Source organism: Ambystoma mexicanum, chromosome 9 (genome assembly GCF_040938575.1).
Source record: "Ambystoma mexicanum isolate Mex_15411 chromosome 9, UKY_AmexF1_1, whole genome shotgun sequence".
NCBI classification, from domain to species: Eukaryota; Metazoa; Chordata; class Amphibia; order Caudata; family Ambystomatidae; genus Ambystoma; species Ambystoma mexicanum.
Genome location: NC_090931.1, coordinates 529522092 through 529536414, shown reverse-complemented (window position 1 = coordinate 529536414; position 14323 = coordinate 529522092).

Below are 14323 nucleotides of genomic sequence, written 5' to 3'. Positions count from 1 at the left end.
GGGATTCTGGTTGCATGACCTCTAATGGGTGGTCCGTGTGGTATGCCAACTGCTCCTAGACCAGTGAACGATGAATACTGGTATATTGAACCCCAGCATATTGAGAAAACCAACTGAAGAAAAGAACTACAATTACAAAAGGTTAAGTTAAAGTCTTGGGGAAACCTGTTTATGTTGTCTTGAGAGCGAGGTCTCAAGGCCCTCCCCTTTTTGTTTGACATTCTGCTGCATGAAACTTAAGGGATGGAACCCCGAGGATTATCTTCAACTATGCTGTTTGGAGCTTGAGAGAGGTGATCTTGGGACTTTTATTGGACTACATTATATTTGAGGAAAGAAAGCTGAGAGCTGGAAGAAGCACCAAACTTTGCATTAAACCTTGCTTCTTTGGTTATTAACATCCCTACACATTGTTAGTCTAAATGGTGAGGGAAAGTATTGGTTGTGGAAACAGAAAGACTTGCAAGTGGGACTATTTGACTTTACATAGTTTTATTCCGTTAGGAAAATCCCACCTTAGCATAGGGCAAGATAGGCCTTTAACCATCCTGACATTTGATCTAATAAAGTGCTTTAGTTTGAAATATAAGTCTGTTGTCTGTGTCTTGCTTCATGATGCCTTCACAGTAGATAGGACGCACAGGCATGAAAATCTGAAATATTGTTCAGGCCTTCCTTTGTGGGTTTGGGGAGTTCATAAACCTTCTGGAATAGAATTATAATTTGGCTTTTTTTCTAATTCTGAATCTTAACCTCTTGTATCTTTAAGGTAGGCTAATTTCTCTCTTAATCTATTCATCTTTCTGCAATAGTGCTTTATCAGTGAGCCAGAGTTTCTTAAAAACTCTGTAAAATTATTTTAAACATTTGTGCCTTTTGAGAGGAGTGATTGATCTAAGCGCCACAGAAATCCAGCCTTCTCGGGTTTTTGCTCCTAGCAAAGGATTGGGGTATTGTACAGGAGGGGATTGATTCACTGACAGTGGAATCTATTCTTCCTTGAGGTTGACTGCTTTACAGTTTCTGTATATGAAATTTGGTACATGATGTCAGTTTGCAAGATTCTTCGGCAACTTCACATAAAAGTACAGAGTTGAGTTATCCATCCAAGGAAGACTCAGACGAGGTAATGCCTTTTGAAGTTTTGTGGGGGTAGAAAATAGTCTCCATAATATGGCTCACTGTGAGCAGTGTATCAGAGCTAAGGATGTAAAGGACTAGGGCTTCTAAATTGCAGACTAAAGTCTTATTTAACCTAGTTGGTGGTAACTCCAGGCATATGTTTAAATCCCCAAGGATAAATAATTTGAATTTCCTGACAGTTTACCAGCAATGGGGTTGGCCACCAAATTTAGAATTGTAACCAGGGGGCCTGTATATAAGGAGAAAGGAAATGGAGAAGGAAGGAGATTGTGAGTTTTTAAGGCAGAACCTCGATTCGTATGAATTGTGTAATTAAATATTTGATTAATTGAGGTATGATTTGTATTTGCAATTTGGGCATCAAAAAGAAATATCCATCAAGGATGCCTGCCATAGTGCCTTTTAATTTCTCATGCAATATGCACTGTCACATGATCAGGATAATGTGTATCGAGCTAGGTGCTAGAAATAAAAGACAGCCCAGTTGATGCATTTGTAACTAACCTGACAAAGTCCCTGCAGAGGGATGGAAGACATGGTTGTACCCTTGGTTTAAGAACCTACATTTGCTTTGTCTAACTTTGCACGCAGAGATCAAGTGCTGGGGTGATTTTTGTCTCCTCTAGCAATGTTGCTGGGTATCAGTATCAGCACTATAGGAAGACATTTATTTGAATATGAATATGGTTGTTTTTTCCCACCACACCCTTTCATACACCCGCTAAGTGAAGCTGAGCGCTGCAGTATGGAAAACCTATCTTGATATATATATATATATATATATACACATATATACGCACAACACCAAGCATGTTATGGTGTGTTTAAAAAGGTTTGAAGTTCACCTCCAGTTCTGAGCCACAAAAGAGACAAAGACAATATCCCGGAGAAAAAGGTTTGCATTTGAGCTCATTTGCACACTCACAATGCCTTGCGGTTGTGGCTCAGAATTGGAGGTGAAATTTGTGAGAAACCTGAAGGTGATCTGTCATCCAGATGGCCAGGACATGGACATCGCTTTTGGATCCAGTTCCTGGGGGTGTACAGGTGTGGGAGGATCACCTGGATGAGGGGTCTTCGGGGAGGTGAAGTGGGACACCAGATAGCAAGACTCGGTATCCCTTTCCTTGTAACAACTTTTCCCCATCCTACCAGGTAAGATACGTAGGAACTCAACCCGAGCCCCTTTCCCGACAGGAACACTTTCTCATGGACAGCACACTGTGAGAGAAAATTGACTAACACCCGAGCCATATACCTGACATGTCCCAACACAATGGTCAGGCAGAGTCAAGCCATTGCTGATAATTACACACACCTGATTTCCATCACACTTCCTCACACGGCTAAAAGGCGGAACACGAAAGCACACTCTGAGTAAGGTAAAGCACTCGAGGAAGCAGCAGTTCCAAGATGGCAGTTTAATACGAGGAGAAAAACAGCAAGACAGGAGAGGGTTGCAAGGAGGGAAGTGCTCTTGACCTTTTCAGAGAAAGACTGTTACTTTTATCAGCCTTCAAGAATAAGAAACATAAGACCTGGAAATAAAGCTGAAGAAATCTGCGTTGTGTATCACAGGTACCCGGGGCTCTCCCACGTCGATAACGAAGGCGGGGAGGAACGTTTGTCGCTGTGGTACTGTCCTTGGCTCCAACAACAAAGCAGCATCAGTAAAATCAGCACAGCAGTTGTCGGGGAAACCAATATCAGACCAGTCTGTGTTAGAGCCAAGGTTGCAAGTGGCAACATTGTATAAAGAAGTTTGAAGAGAACAGTGTTTAAAGCGTACAGCAGATGAGTGACTGAACATTTGAAGCCAAGGCAGATACCATAAACAGAGTAGTTTGGGTGCCACGTGGGTGCTCATTTGAAGGTCTCTGTTGGGTATCCAACTGAGAGGTGGTAACGGTAAAAAGGAATTGTAAAATCGAAGTGGTCCTGCAACGGGTCAAGCTAAACCCTGTGTACTTTAGAAAGTCTTCGATAGTTGATACTAACTGAAATTGGTCTGAACCCGGCTGAGGGGGATCCGGGGTGAACCGTGTGTCACCTGAGAAAGAATATTCTATGAACATTGTAAAAGGGGATCTGAGCCTGGAAGAGGGGGATCCAAAGTAACGATTGTTGTATTAAAGGGATCTAAGCCCGGCTGAGGGGGATCCAGGGTGAAGAGTAAATCGCCTGAATTGAGTACTTATAAGAGGAAAATAACATTTTGTTTGTTTTGGTACATCAGGCCCTTTTATTTTGATGAGACACCACTAGGACTGCATTATTATTATTTGATTTGTATTTGTATTTTATTCTTTATATAGCGCTTTACTCCAAAGCGCTTTACAGAATAACAACCAGAATACAGAAAACATCAAACATGGAACATAAAAGTAATAAAATGTACATGATTCAAACCAGAAAAACCGCATGTGAAACAATTTGCATTTGGGAAGGACGAGAAGAGGAAAGGTATGGGAAGGAGGAAAGGGGAAGGGAAAAGGGAGTAGAGGGAGCAGAAGGGAGGGTGGAGATCAAAGGGGAGACAGGGAGAGAAAGGAACAGGAAGATGGAGTGGGGAGGAGAAAGAAGAGGAGGAAAGGGAGAGAAGTCAGGGAGGGGGATGAAGGAGGAGTGATTTTAAGAAGGATCGCAAGGAGGAATAGGTGGATATGGAGCGGATAGAGAAAGGGAGGGAGCTTGCTCCCATCGGTAGATTTAGGATTAGATAAGTGTTTATCATACCCTTGTTGAAGTTCAATAAACACCCTTGAACTGTGGTCACTTGTGTCTGTCTTACAGTTGATACCAGGCCTTCCTCACAACTTCCAGGGATGGCTACTAGGTGGCATTGTGGAATGTGTGACTTGGCTCAAATGGACTTTCCTATTTTCACATTTCTGGTGAAAGGCTTTTTCCAAGTGTTTTTAAACCCACCACAACTATATTTGAAAGACCGGACTACAACTGTACATGTCAGTGACAGCACTTTCCACTGAACAGAATTTTCAGTTTGCTGACCACGACTATGGAGATATGGCTATTTAAGAAATATAGCTCAATAAGCTAAGTGCCCATTTGAATCCAGGAAGGGTTGACTCAATTCTTCATCCTTTTGAGGTTGATAAATTGAATAAGATAAATTATCTAATAGGAACCCCTACTTTTAAAGCCGGAAGGAATTCAGCATGAAAAGCAAAATAAAAAAACATGATATTAGTCACTCTTGAACTGAAGCAAAGGAATTATGAAAAACCTCAAGGTGCTACGGAGCATGAAGCATCTCTGAGTAGCCATGCGCCACTATAGCGCATCCCACGAGAACAACCATGAATGGCTCCATGCATGCAGAGGCGTAGCCCTGGGTCTTTCGGTTGTATCCTTGGATAGAAGCTCAGGGGTTACAACCAAAAGGCTAGGTAGCCGAGCCCCGAGGACGAACAGTCCCCACATTGGCAATGCCCAGGATCTTTTCCAGACTTAGCAACACCCCTGCATGCAGGAATTCCATGGACGTAATTTTAGGGGTGGACAGGGGTATTTATCGCCCCCCCAACTTTTGCGCCACACCATTTTGTCCCCCACATTTGGCATTCCTTTAGATGTCATCCCCCCAACCCCCAAATAAATTCTGCAAATTTACTCCACTTATGAATACTTCACAGGGGATGCTCTACAGGCAAGAACAATGCAAAGGAAGTGCATTGTGCTGGCCTTGACATGTAATTATTAAGGGGCGGAAAGAGAGCATCTTTTGCAATGTGGAGAAATTATATAGAAATGTAGTGTCTGACGGCAAATGCGTGCAGCAGAGGAATTGCACGTGTGCACTGCTTGCTCATACTTAGATGTATAGATTATACGCACATATATTAGTAACTAGCCTTTACAAGAAGAGCAGAATTAAAAGGGGAGAGAGATAGGTAAACGAGATACATTAAGACAAGGTCCTTCTGCGCCGAGGGAGTTGTTTAAGGAGAAACAGTGTCCGTTTGTGGCCAGCGATAATACTTTCCATTCAATAGACTTTGCAGCTTGCTGATTCATACGATTGCAGGCTGGCGCCCTGCTGGCGAGCCCCTCCACTGAAATTAAATCCACTCTCTCCAGTTATAAATTATAATGCTCTATAAACAACACTCCCACTGGGAGCTGAGCAGGGAGAGGGAGAGGAGGGAGAGGGGAGGGAAGCTACACTCGCTGTCTAATGCTTCTGTAACAAGCAGGCCTGTGTGTCTGCCACAGACAGCACTCCTGTGGTCATTTATCCACCGTTTGATGTTGGGAGCAGAGAAAGGGAAATGGGAGAGTAACCCGAGCCGAAAGGGAAAAAGCACTTGCAGGAGAGTAAGTACGTGTGCAAGAAAGAGCAAAGACAGAAGACATTTTATTCACGTATTTTAAGGATATATCACTAGGCATCTTGCTCTGACCCCCAGAGCAGCAGAACAGGATAGGGATCCGCTTTAGGGCCGATGACATGAACATGTGGCCTGAGCTCATGGAGGACTCTGCGAACGATGGTGTTAATGGACAACACGCTCCCCCTAAAGCGGGTATATATATTCCATATCCCGGTCCATTGTCGCATTTGCGCTACATTCAAAATGGCAGCCGGGCTGATCAATCACAGGGGTGGCATATTATAAGTACATGATGTTCTTTGATTAAATATTGGATCCTCTAAGCAGTATGACGCATGCCATTTCAATACAATAACATTGCTTTTTATTACAGCACTACAATTTGACAATACTGTACATTAAACAGCGCAGTGGGATGACCAAGAAGCGTGTATTTGTTCTAGGAAACGGTGGACATTATGTGATTACAGATTAATCCCAGTCCTTGCCTCTCGCCCACAGCTCCTTGCAAAATGTGCACTCAATCTGGATCCGTCATTGTCACCAGGCCAAAGAAGGGCGGGAATACACATGAAGGCAGTAAGGAAAGCATGGCACGTTCTTTAAAGAGATTTTTGTAAACTTTTTTTTAAAAAGCAACATTAAAAGGTAAATGAAGGAGAATGCTCGGTAGCTGAGGTAACACGAGTGAAAATGTAAGGAAAGGGAAAAGGGGTTTCATTAATAAATGATTAAAGAGCCAAGCGGGGCCCTATCGGGTTGAACAGTAACACATACGTCTGCGCCTCTCCCTGCCAGAGCAGCTTTGTTACACGGCTGCTCAGCACTGATCAATATGGTTCTCGTCTATGGATTTCCATCATGCCTCATATATGATCTTCTCTTCTGACATAATGAACGTGGAGGGGGAGCTCAGGCCTTTCGGCCATTCTCTACCCGCATACCCATTGACTGCTCCCAACAGGCGGGCTAGCTGCAAAGCTGAAAGACTCTATTGGCTGGGAACCACTGTCGCACACACGAGTCAGTGGCTGTCTTTTAAAGCAGTAACATGCTTGAACATGCACATCTCATTTCCCTCCAGCCCACTTCTAGCAACATTCCAAAATCTTTAACTCTCCCCACGCTATATCATTCCTCATCATTTATCCCCCCCCTGGCCCTGTTGGCGCCTTCTACGAGGGCATTGACCATCTTCTCAGCCTCATCGCCCCACCCCCACCCCACTATTCGTACTTGGCGACTTCAATCTCCATCTCTCCTCTCCCTCCTCTCCTGTCTATCCTTGATTCCTACTTTCTCACTCCTCTCCCCTCTCCCTCTACTCCCCAATCCGGTTCTACCATTGACCTTCTCTTTACCTCCTCCTTTACCGCTTCTCCCATATCTTCTCTAACTACATATCTTTCTGACCACTCCTTACTCTCCTTTTCCCTCACCCATCCTCCCCTCCCTTACCCTTCCTTCGTTCCTCCACCCCCTTCTTCCTACGTGACCTACGCAACTTCAACCCTTCTCTCTTCCTAACTTCCTGCTCCTCTTCCCCACTTCTCTTCTCTCTCAGCCACTGAAGCCTCTTCCACCTTAACTTTCTCCCTCATCTCCAATCTTGATCTCCTCTACCCTCTTTCCCCCTTCCGCCCTTCTCGCCGACCTGCTCAACCCTGGCTCTCTCCTCACCTTTCCACTATGCGCCGCCTTCTTAGGTGCTTTGAACGATCCTGGCTTAAGCACCCTACCTCCTCCAATCAAGATGCATACTTCTACTATCACTCCCTCTACGACTCTTGTCTCAACTCTGCTAAGCGCCTTTACTTCTCCGACCTTCTTAACTCTCAATCTTCCCATCCTCGCTGTATCTTTCAAACCTTAGCTTGACTTCTCTCTCCTCCTACCCTTGACCACTCCATCTCCTCTCCTCTCTCTGCCTCTGATCTTGCCACCTTCTTTTCTAACAAAGTCATTAATCTCTGCCAAACTATCCTCTCTTCCCCTTCTTATTATCCTCCCCCCACCCCCCTCCTCCCCCTCCCTTTTCCATGTCCTCATTCACCCCTATCTCTCAATCTGAAGTTGCCCTCCTCCTTTATAAAACTCATCCCTTCTCCCTCTGACCCCATTCCCACCTCCCTCATCACTAAAATCTACCCCCTCCTCATACCCTATCTCACCTCCTTTTTCAACATATGTTTATCCACATCCTCCTTCCCCACTCCTTTCAAGCATGCTACCATCATACCCATTCTCAAAAAACATTCAGCTAATCCCCTTCTTGCCTCCAACTATCACCCCATCTCTCTTCTACCCTTCCTATATAAACTTCTTGAGCGCATTGTCTATTCTCAACTTTCCGCCTTCATCTCTAACCATGCTCTCCTCCCCTCCACCCAATCTGGCTTCCGCCCTCTGCACTCCATGGAAACCGCTCTCAACTCTCTCCTCTCAGCCCGCTACTCTAAGCATTCCTCTATCCTTATCCTCCTTGACCTCTCTGCTGCCTTTGATACTGTCGACCACCCTCTACTCCTTAGTTCTCTCTCTTCTTTTGGCCTTAAAGACTCTGTACTTAATTGGTTCTCCTCCTATCTTTCTAACTGCTCCTTCTCGGTATCGTGGGGTGGCCGCACCTCCCCTAGCTTTCCTCTCAACCATGGTGTTCCCCAAGGCTCTGTCCTTGGCCCTTTTCTCTTCTCTCTCTCTACACTTCCTTCTTGGCTCCCATTATCTCCTCCTTTGGTGTCTCGCACCATTTCTATGCTGACGATACCCAGCTCTTCCTCTCTTTCTCCTCCTTCTCTCCTGACATCCACCATAAGCTTTCCTCTTGCCTCTCTGCTATTAAATCTTGGATGTCCTCTCACTCCCTTACTCTTAATTCTGACAAAACCGAAATCCTGTTCTTCCCAGCCAACACTCTTTCTGCTCCCTCCCCTCCTTTTCTTCTCTTCCCCCCAACCCAACTCCCCTTCTCTCCCCACACCTAGGTCTCCACATTGACCCCCACCTCTCCCTCTCTCGCCACATTTCTCTCACTGCCAGATCTTGCCGTTTCCATAACATTCGTAAAGTTCGCCCCTTCCTAACCTTTCACGCTACTAAACTCTTAGTCACCTCCCTTATCTTCTCCAGACGTTTCTACTGCTCCACTCTTTTCTTTGGACTCCCCTCCTCTCACCTCTCCCCCCTCAAATCCATCTACCACTCTGCCATCCGCTCCCTCTGCCGTCTCTCTCCTTATGATTCCATCTCCTCTTCTCTCAACTCACTAGGCTGGCTCTCTTCACTCACAGCTTAAATTTAAATTCCTCTGTCTAGTCTTCAAATCCATCTATGCCCTTGCCCCCCCCTACCTATCCTCCCTTTTCACTTTTTATACTCCCTCTCGCTCACTCCGTTCTGTGGATCTCTTTCTTCTCTCTCCTCCTCCTCCTCCACTCTGTGCCCCTTCCCGCTTCTGCTCCTTCCAACTTCTCGCTCCCTTCCATTGGAACCGCCTACCTTTACTCTCTATTACCTCCTACTCCTCATTCCGCACTTCTCTAAAATCTTATCTCTTCCACTCACCCCCCTACCTTCCTTTTTTCCTCTCTCGCTACTGACTCTATCTCTTCCTACTCCTCCCACCCTCTCCCTCGCTTAGCCCCTCTCCTTTACCACCTTCCTATCAATATTGTAAATTGTTCCTTGTTCTGTTCTCTGGTTCTGATTCAATTGTCATGTATTGCTTATTGTATTATGCTTGTTCCTCCTGTTAAGTGCTTTGGATTAAAGCGCTATATAAATAAAAATAAATACAAATAAATACAAATACAAACTCCATGGGTTTAGATACCTGAAATGACTTCTCGAAGCAGGCGGATAAGTGATTGCATATCGTAAGCAGCTAGTGGCAGAATCAGGAGATGCACGTTTCTAACAGGACCCGCTTTACACGACACAAAATAAATGAATGATCTTGGACAAATTACTGTTTCTTTTTCCCAGTTCGCATTTCTGGCAAGATTGAGAGCAATGAAAAACATAGAGGTCTTTGCTAAAAACTGCCTGTTTGCCATCATCCATTTGCTTTTCTTTTGTAAAACTAAATGTGGCCTCTTAAGCAGCAGATCCTGGGAGGTCGCTGCATGAATATATTTTGTATGAGCCGATATTCCACATGAAAGAAACCGTGAGCTAAAAGGTCCTCCTTCTCTCAGAACACCCCATGAAGGGATTCATGAGATGCGCCATTTCCAGACAGGGTCTTGGAAATGAAATGCAGACAACTGACCCACAGAAGGGGGTGGCAAAAAGGGGACGAGCACCAATCTTAAGGCATTTGTATTTTTCCTACATCCTGCGTTTCTAGGGAACTTGGTCCATCACCTAAGGTCCTGGAACTTACATGTATCTCCAAGGGATCTACCACAAACCTCCAGAGGGCCACAGGAGACACCCCCCCCTTACTCAGATACACCTGAACATCTGCAGCGATGGGTCAACTGCACCAATGAGGGATGCCAGTGGATAACTCTCTGTTTGGGCTCTTTAGGACAGCAAAGGGCATAGGGCTAGGCCCCTATTCAGAACAACACATTATGGCCATGTGCATTATGTTACAGTCATTTCCAGAGTGCATCTAACCGCCTCTCAAAGGGCCACCCAGTCAATTGGCAAGTCAATAAAGAGGAGCTGGTTTGCGGAACGAAGATTGCAAAGAGGTCGAGTTTGTTCCTGAAGAATACTGTCTGATGCACTAGGAGCTATACACAGAAGTTTAAAACATGTCCTCCTGGCAATAGGCAGCCAGTATACTTGTGCCAGTACAGAGGCATATGACTTCTTTAAATCCTTTTTGGCAGACTAAATCAAATGTAGTTGCATTAATTGATCCTAGCAGCATTCAGCCAATGACAGAAGTGCACAGTATAAAATAAATCCCACGGACCTAACATTGCAACTTGATGGCTAAATGAGAAAAGGTGGAGCAGCCCCCTTAGTTGTTAGAACGAGTTTGTGAATTCGGAAAATCAAAGTTCGTTGGGCATTGTGAGGAACCCGAGTGTGTCCTCATTTCTTTTCCCCATGGATCCTCCTCTCAGGTGGCCAGGGAGAGGCAATCACTTTTGGAACCCAACCCTGGGGGTAGATATGCGAGGAAGGATAACCTGGGTGAAGGGAACTTGGGGAAAGGACGTCCTTAGGTGAGACATGGTATCCGCCTTTCCCCTTTCAGAATGAACCCTCCATCCCTCAAACCTTTGAAAGATACTGTCAGCCCTTTTCCCTTTTGTCCTCCCAAAATGTCCCACAGAAACATCACTTTAATACTGGGACGAGGAAGAGACCAACTAGGAGGACACACCCTCACTTGGGTAATGCCAATAAAAATCAATCTTATATTGCTAATGTAGACGCTTCCTTTAATTCAAACCTCCCCAAACCCCACTCTGCTACTGAGACGAGGAAGAGGACTATGGAGCATTTCATTTGGAACAGTCGGGCATGTCTAGCTAATAGGTTTCACCATGGTCAGAAAATTGAATTCAATGACCTGCACCTGCAGTCATTTAACAATCTCAAGATGCATAAAAAGGCTGGCGGCCCAGCACAAAAGTAAAGACTGCATGCAGAGAAAGAAGCAGGCTGGAGAGGAATGGACTGGAGAGGAACTGTGCCGAGCAAGAGTGAGAGATGCCGAAGCCAAGGCTAGTTGATAGAGGGATTAGAAAGCCTGCTGCTCTCCGTCAGGTGCACGCATCAGGAGCTGTGGGGCACCGAAGCCTTCAGGTCGCTGCAGGATTCCAGGAGAGCGATCAGTGCTCTATGTAGCTGCCGCAGGGGAAGAGCGGAGCTATTCGCCACAGGACTCCAGGAGCGTGAGCAGTGCTATCTGTGGCTATGGTGAGAGAGGGGCAGAGCGAATAGAAGCTGGAGAGCAGAATGGAGAAACCTGATAGAGCTGCCGTATACAGCCAGTGAGTGAAAAAGGGAAACAATCATTCCGGGGCGCTCCATGAACTGAAAACAAGTACGTTTGAATGCCGAACAAGCTGAAAGTTGCTATAATAACGTTGAATGCCAAAACAAGTGCCTTTGAATACCGAACAAGCTCTACGTTTTCATAAGCATTTTTGAAAGCTGAAACAAGTAATTTTGTATACTGAACAAACAAAGAAATTGGACCTCATTCTAAGTTTGCTGGTATCCTGCCGTTAGAGCCGCCAGGATACCAGCAAATGTTGATACCATTTCCGGCACTCGGTCCGGCAGCATTGCTGCTGGATTCTGAGCACCAGAGTGATGGTGTAAATCCCCATTCATGGAGTCCCATTGGACTCAATGAGGGATTTTCCATCATTACCGACACCAGCAAGACTGGTGCCGGTTATGAAGGCTTTTTCTGCCGGTAGGGCGCCTGGCTTACCTCCAGCTGGAATTAACCCAGGTGCCCCACTAGCAGACACGTGGTCGGAGTTCCGGTAAAGTGCTGGTATCCACGACTACCAGCACTTTTTTACCAGACTGGCCAACCTAGAAAGAGGCCTATTGTAAGGACTTTTGAATGCCACAGAGATCAAAAGCAAGTTATAAACACTTTTGAATAAAATGAAAGCAAGGTGGGGCAAATAGCAGACGACACAGAATGAATTGTGTGAGGCACAAGTGGTGACTAAGCCAAAAGTAGGCTATGAAATGAGAAACTAAGTATTGTCCAAAGCTACAAGAGTTCAAAGAACTGCAAGTTAAGAGGAAACCTTTGTTGGCAAGAACCAGAAGAATACAGAAAGTGTAACAAAGTGCACTTTTAGTGGATGGATTGTGTGGCCTGACAACTGTGCCTAGACTGAGTGCCGCCCTTATGGAAAGAGCCAATGAAATAAATATAGAGAAGCTTGGGTTTGGAACAGCGGCTCATGTGACATTGAAGTCTAGAAACAGACTTACCTATATGAACCAGTGGAAAGTATTGATGACAAAAGATATGGCTAGTGTCACAAGAAACTGTATTGTTTTGGAAAGCTGGAAGATTTGAACTTGTATTGTTTTGGAAAAGCTGGAATATTTGAACTTTTGGGCAAGAGAACCCCTACACTTTGTGAACTGTTTCAATCATGGAGAAGGGAACCCGAAGACTTTGTCAACTGTTTCAAACTTGTACAAGCTAAGAGCTGGAAGAAGCTCAGAACATTATTTTGAACACTATTTATTTTGCTGCTGACATCCCTACACATTATATACAGTTAGTTGTGAGGACAAATATAGGTTTTGGACACAGACAGACTTTTGATTCAGACTTCCTGACACAGACTATTCTTAGTTTTCTCTAGGTAGGGAAATCCCACCTTAGCATAGGGTAAGGTAGGCCTTACTCCATCCTGCCTTTTAAGTTAATAAAGCCTTTTTGAGAACCAATCTTGAACTTGTCTGTGTCTCCTTCTTGATGACATTAAAAATCATTACTGCCCACACTACGCAGTTCGTATTAATTAATCTCTATAACCGTCTTGATGGACCGCTGGAATCTTCTGCTCTCTATGTAATCTATGACCATTGGGAGTAATGGAAGGCGGGTATTAATGAGGATTGTGCCATTATGATTTTGGAATGTTTCAAAGTGAAATGTAAGGCTTTGGATGTTATCTATGAGATAATACGAGAAGGGGAGCAAGCTTGGGGAATACCGTAATTGATATCAACAAGGCCCAATCAAGAGCACAAATATACTCTCCGAGTACCTAAATCCTAGTGAAGCTTGGTCTCCGAGAATGTAATGGGAGACTTACAGGAGATCAACCGGCCAAATATACATATAAGGGACAGGCACTAAAGCAGGATGCGCCTGCTCTGTATATGCTGTTCACCGACTACAAGGCTGCATTAAATTCTGTGGATAGACCGACGCCGTGGTTAAAATTAGAACAGTGGAGGATTCCCCCCAATTTACAGATGATAGTGAAAAAATTCCATGAGAATACTCAGGTCAGGCTTGATAGAACGGGAGCATGCACTTGGAAGATGTATACATTGAAAGGATTAAAACGGGGTTGCATGCTCAGTCCCTTGCTTTTCAACCTATACCTTGTGGATCTGCTGGGATTCAGTCTTTTACCCCGTGGTTAAAGGGATGATGGTTGGATTGGCTATCATACGCCAGGGATGTGGTCCTCATCGACCACACATTAGTTGGTCTTAAAAGATCGGCAAACAAACTTAATCGATAATCGAAGGAGAACGGTCTGGTCATTAATTATGACAAAACCAAATGTATGAAAGTCGGACAGGGACTGAAGATTGACCGATATCTCCACCTGGACAAAGAGCGAATTGAACAAGTAGTGGAATATAGATATTTGGGACTTCATATAAGCAATGGAGCAAGTTCTATGGACATGGTCGTAGCCAAAAAGAATATTGTTATTGCCTTAAAAGTCACAATAAGAACATTCGCTGTAAGAAGTGCTGGGTTCAGCTTGAAAGGAGTTATACTAACGTATGAACAAAGTATTATACCGTCTTTCATGTATGGGCATGATACTACGTATAACAGTAATCACAATTGGCTAAAATGAGTCAAAGGAAAAATCTGGAGATGCATTCTGGATTTACCCCAGTGAATAACCGTTGAGGCTATATGGCTGGAATTGGGGCTAACATCACTTTGTAGCCATTTACATTTGAGACAAGAAATTATGTATCTCACAGCACTAAAATACCCTAAATGTCCGCTTCTTGCTCTCTTAGGGATCAATATGAAGTCTTGGCTTGGAACCACTACTAGAGATTTCATTAAAATGAATAATGAATGATATGTTCAAGAAGATCAATTGGTAACTAAATTGAGA